Consider the following 14,416-nt stretch of genomic DNA (forward strand, 5'->3'; position numbering starts at 1 on the left):
TTTAGGTAAATACATCTTCATCAGGGTTGCTTGTAGGAGACTGCAGTCCATTGATATCTGCTGGAGTTAGTCCCAGTAGTTATATTCACAGAAGTCTGTTAGAGCAATGCAGTGTAATTTCCGAGATAGCCATACAACACTGCAAAATGGAACATCTTTCAGAGAGTCACATTTTATTTTAGAGCTACTCTAGTATTATTGATAGTATTATATATAATAGTATTACATATAATGATGTTGTTATTATAGTATTCTTCCTCATATATATGTAACTTGGATGCCTTTGCACGAAGCAGTGTAAATTTTAAAAAGGACAACAGCTCCTTCTCCAAAGCACTTGAAGTTTGCCATTAATGATTCAATCCACATTAGATATATGAGTTATAGGGTATCTCTGAATTTGTAATTTTTGCTGTCAAGAAAAAACATGTTTAAAGGAAGGGAAATATCTTCTAATAAGCTGTATTTTTACAGAACTTAGCTTCATATATGATGAGCTTGTTGACAGCCCACTGACTTTTCTCAAGCTTGGAAGATCTCTTATATCAACTCAGAACTCAGGGTTTCATCACAGATACAAAATTTGTAAAGGCAACATGATTAGTGATGTCTTGCAGACAGTCTGCAAATTGTCTTTGCACTTCCAATTTTTTTTTTCATTTTTAAATACCGCTTCAAGTTCATTGAGAAGAAATATTATAAAACATTACTAGTGGGGAAAAAGGATGTGACAAATAAGCTCATTAGCAGTAATGTTTTATACAGTAGCTACCTATTAAATTGATATTTGCATTTACTAGTAAAGTGTATTTGTATTTTATGGAGAGTGAAAAGGCTTATTTATCAAGCTTGCTTGTGTGAGTCTGGGGTGTTTTTTGGTTTTTTTTTGTTTTGTACAAGATAGGCATTTTCAGGCCCTACAGAGGAAAAGCACATAGTAATAGTAGTGCGATCTTATTTTATCATTCACTGTACTTGTTGATTTTGTTGGAAACAAAATCAAGTAGGCTTTGGCACTCAGCTGTTAGAACTCAGATGTTCATTTTGCCTCCTGTAAATATCTGTGAAATCTCTATTTCCAGAGCAGCAGTCCCACAAAGTGTAGGCACTCATTTGCAATTCCTGAGCCCTCTCAGGGAAATGTTCAGGAATTTGAGGTGTGGTATAGGGAAAATACTTGAATACTGCTTCTGCTTCCCTAATCCTTATAACTATCTACAAATACAAGTATGTAGTTTGGTTGGTTGTAAAGCTAAATTGAACAACGTTGGGCTGATAAAACTTGGATTGACAGTAACAGTCCTCTAGGGAACAGCAGTCAAGAGCTGCCATAGTGTGATTATACAACTGGTGTAACCCCTGTGTCTGAGCAAGGGCTGGTGCTCAGTTAGTTTGGTTGGTTTGCACTATATACATACAATTCTTAAATGTTCAGAGAGAGAAATTTTGTGACTAGTAGCTGTAATTCAAAGCTGTAATTTCAAGGTTAAATTTGGACTTCTGTCTTTAATGCTATATATTCTATATTCTTAATGCTACACTCTTCCTGATGAACTTATAAAATTTGCAAAGTTATATTCTTAGTGCAGACAGCAGCCAAACTGCAAAAAAAAATCACATAAGTTTGTATGAGTGTGCTGGTGGACAGTATTCAAAAATAATTAAAAAAAAAACAAAACTGCACAAGTTTGATTTTGTCTGAGTGTGCTGGTGGGATTACCTTATGTAACTTTAGAGGCACTGACGGTATGTTTCATCATTCATCGTGGGCATCAAGTTGATGAAAACAAAATAGATCTTCAAGTGCTCATTTTACTTTTGTAATATGCTCATAATCAGGATGTAATTTTCTCATGAGCTAACCACACATACAAAATTACTTGCTTTGTCAGTGTTTTACTAAAGACACTTTTCTTATCCCAGTATTTTTAAAATACTTTTATTAGATTATAAAGTCCTCATTCATTTCAGTATGATTTAAGTATATGAAGCATCAAAACTTAACTATCGCAACTGAAGCAGGATATGAAGAATTTCGTTATTACAAAAAAGTTTTCAGAATAAAATAGTTTTCGTGTTTGTTTTTTTTTCAGAGTCATTTCTAAGGAAAGTAAAAGAGCAAGAAAGGGATTTCTGGGATTTAAAGAAACAGAAATAAAGACTGAGTTAGTATGAATGAGAAATTCGTGCTAAGTCTCTCATAAACCTCTGTTGAAGTGCCTTTCCCTGAAACAGGATCATAAAATGCCTATTTTTATCTTATATATTGCAAGATAACAAACTTCTGTATTTCAGGTCTTTAGCCATACAAAGCTGTACAAATCCTCAAGTATCTAGGGAAGGAACCTGCAGTGCCAAAAACCTACACATTTAAAGATAGAACTATAAAAAGAAATATTAGTCCTTGAAGGGATTTTTGTAGCCATAGTTAGATTGCTAGCTCTAATCTCTTTGGAAGATAACTATTATATAAAAACAAAATTCATAACGGGGAAAACATCTATTGTCCATTTGTAAGTTATGTTGTACAATCAACGTTAATTGGAAAAATGCAAAGTAATTCGAGTTTAATCTTCAAACAAGCTTTCTCCTTCCCAGTCATGCATTTGTTCTTCTGTTGCTTGGAATAGTTTGGGGTGCAGTAAACCTGCGTGTTTGTAAAAGGCTGAATGAACTGTGGGCTGGGGGAGGGAGGATTCTTCTCTGCTGTTCTGTGTTGCAGCCATGGCTTAGGGCTAGAAGCTGTTTTGGGCGGACAGCACTGTAGCTACTCGGGGATGTTGCCCAAGACAGTGTACCTCTACACTGTAATTTATGTAGTATATGTGCTTAGATATACATTAAATGCTTTGGCATTGCTGTGCAGAGATTCTGAGCAGCAGCAAATAATCTTATTTGGCCATTGCACCTTTAATTTTCAGTGCAGTGTTTACCCCAGCATTTCCACCCGACTTGGGGTGGCTGTAAATTGGTTATACAAGTTGTAAGACAGAGAAAAGTATCTACAGGAGTGAGACAAAATAGAAGCTACAGTGAATCATAGCCAAGGTCTGACAATCCTGTTTGTAGTAAAGATTCCACTATTGCTGCTCAGCAAGCAAATATTACATTTCAAACATTAATTTTGACTCATTAAAATCCCTTGGTCCCTCTCACAGCTCTATTTTCTGACAGAAAACGAGCTTCTAAGTGTATTTTTTTAAGTTAGACAATCCTAGCAAATGCTTAGATTGTGCAAGAAAAACCAAGTGCCATTGTCACTAGATATCTTTGTTGTGTTTGTGGATGGTTTCATGTTACATTAGCAGAGATATTCTTCTGGTTCATTCAGATTAGCCAAAATCAGCAATATAACAGAATGGGAAATATTACTTAGAATTAAATTTTTGTCATAGTTGAACATAACATAAGAACTGTTTCTGTCATAGTATGTCTAAAACATTATATATTTACTGTGATATCATTCTTTGAATTTAACTTCATACTGGATCCTGAGATGTACACTGCAAACTGCTTTCCATCAGGATTCTCGGAGCATCACCTATGAACTTGATAAAGACCACCGCAACTTTGCACATGACTGGCAAAAGGTCTATGTCATCAATCTCTCCTGACTAGACCCAGCTGGTGAGTGTGGCTGTAGGAGCTACAGGTTGTCTCCAACTCTGTGAGGATCAACGTGAGGCCGGCCAAAGCAAGTAGCTGCATTTCAGTCAGTGAAGAAGAATTTAAGCTGAACTGTGTTAAAGCTGACTAGTATTCTACCCAGGGAGTTATCGCCTGTTCCTCCCTACCCACATATTAGCTACTCTTTTTAGAGCCACAGACATGTAAGAAAATCTTCCAATTACAATTACAGTAAGTTTCAGCAGAGTCTGACTACTGAGCAGCTTCCTTCAGCTTGCTGTATTGTGGCATCGAGTTTTGAACCATGGTTGACTCCAGTTACCAATTATAAGGACAGTCAGTCAGTCATGAATTAAGTGATGTTGCTGAGTTCTCCTTAATGCAACTCTTTAAATGTAAACAAAATAGCAGGAGTTGCACTGCAAACCAGCTTTGTTGTGATAGTGCCCTTTGGTAGATGTTCCTCTGGGAATGAAGCTGAGAACTCTGTGTTTTTTAACCAATGAAGGTACCTAAATCAGTAAAAGTTAGTATCTTCTTAATTTAGCAGTTGCTTTTAAAAGGAAAGTAAGAAGACCCACTCTGCAATTACATTATTTGTTATTGTTGCAGATTCTGGAGATGCTGAACAGGCGTCATGTCCTCCACGTGGGTTATGCTTGTTTAGTGCAGACTCGGTTTTATTGTTGGGTTTTGTTTGTTTTTTGTTTTTTTTTAGCTGCCAACTAATTTTAAGGAAACTTGTGATCAGCATTTCCTTGATGATAAATGAAGCAGGTAAACAACTAAGAGCTCTTTGCCTGCTCTTCTAAAGTATAGGACCAGGCAAATTGATAGCATCCACAAAACCGTACCGTCATTTGTACTTGCCTACTTGCCTGCTGCTGTGTTTGGTATTGTGAGATATCGAGTCAGGATGAAACGCCAAAATTAATCATTCTAAGACCTTGATGAATAGGAAAGGGGGTTTTGTTTGCCTTTTTTTTTCTGAATAGAATGTGATGCAGTGAAAGGATCTTTCAGTAGCGCTGTATAGAGGATCCCTTCTGTATCTGCGCTAGAGAACCAGATAGGTAAATGACAGAGTTCCTGCTTCCCTTTCTAGAACAGAAGATTGGCATGGTATGTTGATTAAAATGGTGAGAACCTGTAGTCAAAATAGAGGCGTCTAAAGCCACAAAATTTTAATATATTTAATATATTTAATTTGCACTTAATTTGCACTTGTAATTCTTTTTATTTATTCCTGAACACTGGAGTACTTTGTTTAGCACAGAGATCTTCCTACAGAGGAGATGAAATTCCAGTTGACACATGGATAAAGGTCTAAATTGTGCTGTATGATGCTAAGCATTCAGAGACTGTATAGTATGTCCAAACCATTTTTTGTACAGAATGTTAAGTCTGGTAGACAGAAACTGTAATGATGATTAGTACCTATAGGAGCTAGAATAATGCAGGCAGCAAATAATAAGAATGATCCTGTTCAAGCCAGAGGAATACCTAGCCTGACTAATTCTAGGGGCAGAGGGGGGAAGTTTCTACCATTTTAATAATGTTGTTCTTCATATCTATATCCTGGTGTATCAATCAGCTTGCTTTAACTGAAGCCAGTTGGGAAGTGACACTGCAGTTTATCAACCACCAGGAAATAAAGTGTTATGCTCCAGAAAAGTTCAGTTCCCAAAGCCCAGCCCTAAAAATCAGTACAGCTTCTCCACCTAAAGCATTTCTTATTAAAATTCAGATTTTAAGTACACCATTTTTCCTCACCTTTCCCTAAAACTCAGATAAAAACTAAAACCAAATTAAAATTAAAAGCTATGGAAACTAGGACTAGAAAGTACAAATCTGGTTTTAATATTTGTAGACGTTAAACTGTTTTTACATTAGAGTTAATAAATGGACTCATCTAAAATTAGTAAGGATGCAAAGATTTATTATACAAATCCTTAAAAACTAAAACCATGTTTTGAGTTTTGAACAGTTACAGTAAAACCTTATTCTCACTTTCTGAAGCTCCTGTTCCCAATGGAAACATCACAAGACCACTTACTCTGTTGTATAGGATTTTTCTACTTCATTAAGATGTATTATAATACAACTAATAATTTCTTCCTTGTCAGTCAGTACCCAAACTGCGGTTTAGTTTGGAATATCAAACAATAAAGAATTAATCAAATCCACATTAATCCTTATTCATATTTACATCTTTCCCTTTAAATATTTTGATGCAATCTTGCTCAGGAGATGGCGGAGAAGGACTATGAGTAGTCCAGTCATGGGGGCAAAGGGGTCTCTGGGCAAAGAATCTGAAATCCACTTGAGCTGCCAGACAGTGCAAATGCCTTTTCCACCTCCTTCCAGCACCTGCTCTTGTTCTGAAATACTTTAATAGGCTCAGTTTAATTATCCAAATACTTATCTGGAATAAATTGAAACCCAACTCAGCTATCTGCTAGCAGAGAGAAATTTAATTGGTCTCAGAACAACCTAAACTTTTGAAGACTTTCATGTCTTTGGGCTCTTGTTTAAATGGTTACATTCTAGCTAAATCTTCTAATGAAAAGCACTTATTTTCCCATCTAAGAAATGTAAGAAGAATCAGTGCATGAAAGTATGAAAGATTATATAAACTTTCCAGGTATTGTGGCTGTATAAAATTAAAACTCTTGGAATTCTTTGTGTCACCCTCTATTTCTGGCCAGTGACATCTGTAGTCTACAGTGTTGCAGTTTTGGTCTCAAAATTACTGAAGCAGTTAGGCTGCTTTCTGTTAACTTTTACGATATTAATCATTTGATGCATTCTCCTACTTTCTGATCTTTTCCAGTGGCCTCTAGAGCTCTCTACCTCAAAGGGGTTCCTACAGCTTGCTGTTGGTGCAGACTGAAGCATTCAGCCCTTCATGGAATCAATGGAATCTGATAACTTTCTTATATAAACATCCCTAAAAAGATTCTGGGACCTTCAGTGATTGACACTATATGATTAATTGCCCATTCGCTCTGTATTCTGTGTACAGAGTGAATTGCATTACTTTCTAATCTCATCCTCCTCTTCAGAGAAGCCTGTGCAGATCTCTGAGGAAATATGTATTCAGACCCTATTGCTTCAACCCTCCTCTGAGAGATGAACCCCACCAAGCTTTTAAGATGAGTCTCAAATGTAATCAAAGTATTACAAAAACCAGAAAAATATCCATATAGAATTCTATCAAATTTAGATGTTGGACAGCTCATCTTCACTAACACATGTTTTTGCTCAAAAAAAAAAAAAAAAAGTTATGTAATATAGAAAGGAAAGAGTGTATTTTGTTCATGATTATGCAAATAAACAACAGGCTTGAATTTGGGGGGTTTTGTTTGGGTTTTTTGTTTTATTTTTTTTAAACTGGGCCGGGTGAGTGCTCATAGGTTTCTTCATGGGAAGAATACTAGTACACGTAATACTTTAAAGGGTTATGGGGCACATTTTCAGTGGGAAAGAATTATGATCCCTCTATCTTGAAGATAAATCCCATGGATAAATTTACTTGATCAAAAATGAGATATAAAAATATCCCTAAGAAGACGATGAAATTCCAAGAACTCATCATCAGATAAGACCCAGAACTAATCTCAGATCTGTGTGTTAGAATTGAGCCCATTCACTAAATTAAAAAATTTGGAATAACATTAATATATTTTTGACAGTTACATTTTCTTTGCTTACAGCTGAACGTCAAGAAGGACATTATATTCTGATATATTTGATACATCTTATTCAAGAACTAGAAATACATTGAAGCTTCTATTTCTAAGTAGCATTAACAAGGAGGTAACTGCTAAAAACTGCCCAGTGTGGAGAACAGAATATTTTGGGGTTTGCTTTGTGTCAGCTCCCTTTTATGCTATAGATGAAAAATAGTTTTCACTAAGGGAAACACGAAAGTATAAGGAAGAACCTGAAAGTTAAGAGAACTTTTTTCCCAGTTGTTTTTGCTCCTCTGGCAGTAGGATTTTTTTCTTTCTTTCTACTAAGTGAGGTGTTACAGGCACTGGGAATAAAGTACAGCATTTTTTGTGGTGCCACTCAGAAAACCAGTTTCAGTGTACTGAGAGAGTCCATCACTGTCCCCTTTTTCCACTCAAGCTGAAACTTACTGGGTTTTGGCTTGCTCACCTGCTAGTGTGCAGGACGCCTCCCTGCAGTCCATGGCTGAAGGACTGTCCCTGCCCCATTGCAACAGAAGTGACTCCTGTCCTCACCACACCTGCAAATTACCAGTCCGTGTGCAGAATGTATCTTTTCTGTAAATAGTCACTTACATTTCAAAGCCATTTTTGTCACTGAATGTCTTTGACCTTTGTTCACAGTAGCTAATTGTTACAGCAAATGAACTTGCTGTTTGGAACAAAGAGTGTTCCAGCACCTCTGGAAACAATACCACGTAACACCGTGGTACATTTGGATAAATTCAGGACACCAAGTTGAGGGTTGGTCTGGTTCTAGCTAGCTTCTGAGGATAAAGATTCCCCAGTTTTTTAGCTTTCTAAAAAATTATTTGCCTACATTGGAAAAATGAAAAGTTACCAGGAAAACACATACAGCTTTTTGTTTTGACAGTCTATGGGGAAAGAGAAACTAATTTATTTTGCTTTGTCATCTGGATGATAAAATAAATACTGTAATATGTTTTTAAAAAATAACCATACTTCATTCTTCACCACACTATAATATTGGTGCACAGAAATGAGGAAAGCTGTATTGCACATGCTCTCCCCTGATGCTACGTTCGGTTTATTCTATTGTAATTCCCATGTAAATGGAATTATTTGTATGTTAACAAGAAGCAGAAAAATCAAGACCTTTCTACCATTAGAAAATCTACAGCATCTTCTAAGAAGATCTCTTTTTTCCCCTCTCACTCAGCTCAGAGGGAGTCAGCTGGTGATGAGGCTCGTAGTTCTTACATTTCCTAAAAACCAATGTGGATAGAAGTGTCAACTTACTGAGCTTGAAACCATGTGTGACCAAAAACATTGCCACAGCAACCTGTCTAACATTATTTATGGGTGGAACAGGGACATGTCATCTTCCTCATCAGCCCCCACCCCTGGCTTGCTGAGGTTTAGAGCTGGAAACACTGAGCCCAGCATTCAGCTACAATCTTACAGTGAGGTGCGAGAGTCCGGATCAAAGGCAGCACAAACAGTGAAAAAAGGTGGAGTTTGTAATAACGATGAGAGAGATGGTATTGACAGTCTGACACAGCAAATCCTTGTTTGCAGTCAGAATGACTTGCAGTAAGCAGATAAGGTCAGATAGAGGATGTTTCCTATCCAGGTCGCCATCAGCTACAAAAAACATTTCTACTTCACCGCTAGGCAGTCGGCCTTGTCCTCCACACCTGCCTTTACCATTTTCCCCAATACAAACCTGGCCTTTTTATTCTTGAAGCCTGTGTACTAACTATACACATATATCCTGTGTAGAGGAGGTAAAGGGAGGACATGTGAGCTTCCATTATCTAAACAAACATTTAAATAGCTAAAGAAAGCAGCCAGTTCCTTAGTTTGTTCCATAAGGTACTTTGGTAAGTAAATACCTTATTCTTGACTGTATTCATAGCTGTTTTGCCAAGGAAGGTTCTACGTGATCTAAAGATCTGAAGATCTAAAAGACTTATATAAATATATCACCCTCCATTAATTATTTTTGTTTTACCTTTGTTATATTCCTGAGTAATCCCATCTGTGGTCTGCATCTTCGTGTGCAAGGATGCACCAAGTGTCACTGATCCCCAGGAGAAAGTCAGGCTGGGTAAGGAAGACGACCTGTTTCTGTTATGCATGCCCAAGGATAATCCCTCTCAGAGGAGGCATGGAAGAGGCTCATGGATTTCTTGGCATTAATTTCTAACAAATATGTCAAATTTTGATGCTCCCTTACAGCTTTGAATTGGCCAGCTAAAGAAGAATGGTGCTGTTTGAACCCTCTCCAAAATCACTTGAGGTGATCCACTCCAGAGCTGTAGTGAAATGTCATAACCTCTCTGCGTATGTAACAACCCAGCTCTCTCTATTTAATTATATAAAAGTGGCACTTTTTTCCTCCACTTTTACCAAACCTATCCCCTCATATTCATGCAAAGGAAACATTTTTACACTTTTAAATTCCAATTATAGTCTGAAGAGTGAAGTATGGCAGAAGTTTAATTCAATGTCACCTTTTTTTCCTCCCTGAAAGCATCAGTGAGCATGCAGAGAATGGCAGAGAAACGGTGCAAGTTCTTACTGTACCTTGAATCTACTAAAAGAATCATTTTCTTATTAATGATAATGTATGTGAAAGAATAAGCTTCAATGGACTGATTGGTTCCAAATGTTCTAACCATACGCCTCGAATGATAACAATGAAAGCAGAGTTTTTAGGGGTAGGAGTAAGAAAAGAATGTATTTAATATGTTCTTTTAAAATAACTTCATATCCATTCACTTTATGGGAACTAATCTAGCCACGCACTTTTAGTGCATCTTCTGGTTCTTCAGTAATCTAGGATTTTCAGTTTCTGTCAAAGCATCCCTGCTGTACCTTTTTCAAGCAGAGTTTGAATAAAATGCCTGAATAGAAAGTAGGAGACACTAAGGAAGAAATAAAGCCATAAAAAAAAAATCACGTATCATATTATAAAGCTATAGAGCATATTGCACAATGAAACAAAAGGAAAGCTCAGTGATTTTCCAGTGCACTTTTCCTGGCACTTGCCTCATATGTGTCATACCTGCTATAATTGTGAATTGAAATAAATTAATTTTCAGTGTTCATTGTTTGTTGTTTTCTCTCTCCTTCTACTTAACTTATTTATTGTTACTGAGTTGACTTCCATGAGGCTTTGATGAATTTTGGTGGAAAAGACAGCATACGCTCAGGTTTCTAATCTTTTAAGATAGGGAATAGATTACTAGAAAGAATGGGAAAATTATTGAATATAAATTGACATAGCTGGAAACGGAACCTCTAAGCCCATTCTGAGTTAGGTCGTATTATCAAGTGAGTTTTGTATAACATAAATCAAAACACATGAAATAAAAATATAAAAGGAAAATTAAATCCTTCTGGTTTTCATTTTTTCTTTAATAAATGCTTCATTCTTAGTAGAGAAGCAGAATATCTTCCCTTCATAGTTATGAACAAAAAACAATAAAAATGAATTTGAGATTGAATGAGAATCCTGGTAAAGGAGGCTGGAGCCTGAGGGGTGGAGGGCAGGAGGGTACACGGGAGGGTGACAACTCCAGGAAATGAAATATATGTGCGTGTGTATATACGCACGCATACTCCAAAGGGAGGACAGAGATGAAACAGGAGAGAGTAGCAAGAGATCAGTAGAAGACTGATGGAAAACAAGTCTCTAGAAAATAGAATAAAGAATAATTCTGCCAGGAGGTTGAGAATGAAACTTGGAGGTGTTGGGATGTGCTTCCCAAGCAGACTGCGGCTGCTCTGCATGCGAGAGCTGTGTGACTGCGATGAGAAGATGGGAGACCAAGGAGAAAACAAAGCAGAAGTGGGCAGACAGCCCACAAAAGTGGGTTATTTTTTAAAAGGACAAAAGTCAGATTTGCAAGCTGAGTCAGCATTATTGCTTACCTAAAGATATACTCTTAAAGCTCCTGGGAACCCAGTACTAAGCTTTTAACTTTCCTGTTGCATCAATGTAAGCAATAACTCAAACTTTTAAATGTTTATTTTACAATCAGTGTTTCAGCTAAGCCAAGTGGATCCCGCAGACGTGTAACCGATTCAGCTGACATTCACAATGCAAATGTTTTATACTTGCATACTGTTATTGATCACTGTTTATGGTCTTAACACTATTCATAGTAGACATACACTTCTGGATAGTAGCTTTGTTAGCTAGAACTGATACAAACACTGAGAACATATTCTGCCCTTTTTAGGTTTTGTTTCTTTAGTAAGAATACAGTACCCCTTGCTAGGGATGAAGTCTATAACCATTTGCCAGAGAAATAATTTGAAATGGCCACTCAGCCTTTATAATAAACACAATTTATTATTTTGTTGGGCAGACTAAATAACTGCAATTCAATAATTCAAAAGCTGAGCACAGCTGATGTAGGACACTGTGCATGTGCACTGCTAGAGTGATAGGGCGCTAAAGCATCCCCTGTGACAGGGAGTGCAGCGCAGGGCTCTGTCATCGCCCGTCCCAGCTGCCTTCTGCTGCCCCTGCTCTATTGCGGCCAAACCTGAGCTGGCTGTGTGCCAGCCACGTGTGCCTTTTGCTTCCCATTCCAGGGTTGGACTCTTATTTGCATCAGGACTGTATGAAACCCATAGAAATAATTGAGGTGTACAGAACATAAAGAACTCACAACAGTGTATTAGAACAAATTATTCTATACTAAATCCTCATCCGTGATTTTGAAGACAAACAGAACCCATGTGTTTCTGTATGAATCAGAAGTTGTAGTGTTAAATGTATATAATCTGACAATATGCAACATTTGTAGAATTGCAGCTGGCTTTTCATAGGTATTCTCCAAATACAAACTATTTCATGTACTGAAATGTACTTTCCTGAGGGAAAGCTCTTGAGAGTAATTGTGGAAATACAACTTTCCCCAGGAGCATTATGCTTTTGGAATCAGATTTTGAATCCTTTTTGTTATGAGGAAGATAGATAACCTACTGTTTAAAGAGAACTGTACAGTTTCTCAGGTTTGCATAATCATACCTTAATCTTGCCAGCTCACTGTGGAAAGCATCATAATGGAAGATGAGAAAATGTTTTAAGGGAGATGGAAGTCTTTTTATCAAGAAAAATCAGTGGTAGTCCTCTGCTATTGTTTTAAAATATCTGTCAAGATATATAGAAAAATGCTCATGTAACTTGTCATTTTAATTTTATTACAATCAAGATAACACTTCTTTCATAGTCACATACAATTATTACCGTAAAGAGAACACTGAGCTCATGAAAGAAGGAAACACAACCATAGCAAACTTGAGTTTCCTAGTAGCACTGTTTTCCTCTATGATTTATTGAACTATCTTTGGTTCAAATGCAATGTGCAGTGTTAAGAAGATGCATTTTCTGAAACTGGAGTTCCGAAGGATTTTCAAAGGCTTCCTGATAAAATGTGGCATTTTGCAATGAGAGTCTCATTCTGGGATCAGCATGGGCTGCCCAGCAGGGAGAAACACAACAGAAAAAAAAAGTAGCTGGAATGTGATTCAAAGCAAAGCTTTTGCCTTCCTTTGCAATAGTTGATGTTATTTGGATTTTTAAGAAGAAGATGCAAAAAATCAGTTTTGGTAACAAGACTTTACAGTAACTCTGTTATGGTTTTGTGATGAAAATTGATCTCATAATTCACAGGTCATAGGAGATGCTACCCCATACAGCAGACTACTAAAGAGTTATCATTCATTAACGAGTTCTTTTTATATCAGTGTTTTGAGAGCGGAAGAGTTTTGTTGAGTCTACTGACACCTTAAACAATAGTGGAAGGCAATCAAGTCAGACTGAGAACTCAAATTCTCATCACAGGAATCAGCATACAGTAACTAACAGATTGAGATACCCACTCAGCGAAGTAAAGCTCTGTTGTATGCTGAAAAAGAGAAGAATGTAATAGTACTGAAGATTTAGATTATTTAATTTATCTTTTTAAAAATAAAAATATTTGTCATACTGAACTCACTTGAAGTGAAAAAGACAGTTATTTAAAGAGAGACAATATTTTATCTCTGCCAGTAGTAGCAGTGTATGTTAAAAAGCCAATCAATTCTGTCAGAATAGTGGTTAAGAAATGGAAAACATCTCTGCTGGCAGGTTCACTATTCATTTCTGACACCTGGTACAATATTGAACACTTAAATTTATGGAAGATGGTAGTCTGAAAATAAAGCATTATGCTTTCATCCACAGAACCCCCTTCTGAATTTCTTCACAGCTGATTTGTACAATATTTTTATTTTTAGTAAAAGATTTATTTCTGAAAGTTTTCTTATAAATGCTTGGTTATACATGGATATTCCTTCTTCATGCTTGTAAAAATTATATGAAGTCTACATAGAAGCTTTTTGCATCTGTTACAAGACTAGGTTGTTTTGGTTTTCCTTTGTATTTGATGCATAATTTAATCTACAAACAAAAAGTGTATTTTGCTTGCATATTGTTTGTAGCAAAGGCTGACATTTTACCAAGTTTTTTGGCACTGAAACTTGCAAGTCTACTGTTCACAAGAAAACACTCTCCCACCTACTGAAAGAGCAGTAGAAACCCGCATTTTTGAAATGGCACTCAACAGATGAAACAGGTAGACTCCTTCCACAACCCTACATGTGCTCATTTTTCTATATTGCAGTTGCCTTTAAAATGTGATAATTGTATAAAATTGGTCATGCAGCCCCTACTGAATATAAGCTTCCTTGTTTCTGACTTCCTCTTTTACTTGCTGTATAAACAAACACACACAATTGCAGAAATCCCAGAACTGTTTGTTTGCATGTTCCATAGCCTCTGTCCAGAAGTTTTGATTTATTTTACTAGCTGCAGTGAAAACTAACCTACAGGTGTTTTTCTGTAGTCGAGCAAATGTATACAGAAAATAAATGCTCAAAGACAACAAAACCCCTCACATTTCTTGCAAATGCAAGAGTCCTATATAATATCTCAAAACTGGTCAGCTACAGTGCAACAGCGAAATACTTTGATACCAAGAACTTTACAATATGTGCATGTCCATTTAACATTGATTGTCTTTCTGGGTGCTGAG

At 36.7% G+C, this 14,416-nt stretch overlaps 1 protein-coding gene across 2 annotated transcripts in view; it reads left to right on the top strand.

The window, feature by feature from the left end:
- B3GALT1 (beta-1,3-galactosyltransferase 1) overlaps positions 1-14,416 on the top strand; it is a 207,367-nt gene that overhangs the window by 20,389 nt on the left and 172,562 nt on the right. The window lies entirely within an intron of this gene.

This window comes from Chlamydotis macqueenii, chromosome 6 (assembly GCF_036417535.1).
Source record: "Chlamydotis macqueenii isolate bChlMac1 chromosome 6, bChlMac1.mat, whole genome shotgun sequence".
In the NCBI taxonomy this organism is placed as follows: Eukaryota; Metazoa; Chordata; class Aves; order Otidiformes; family Otididae; genus Chlamydotis; species Chlamydotis macqueenii.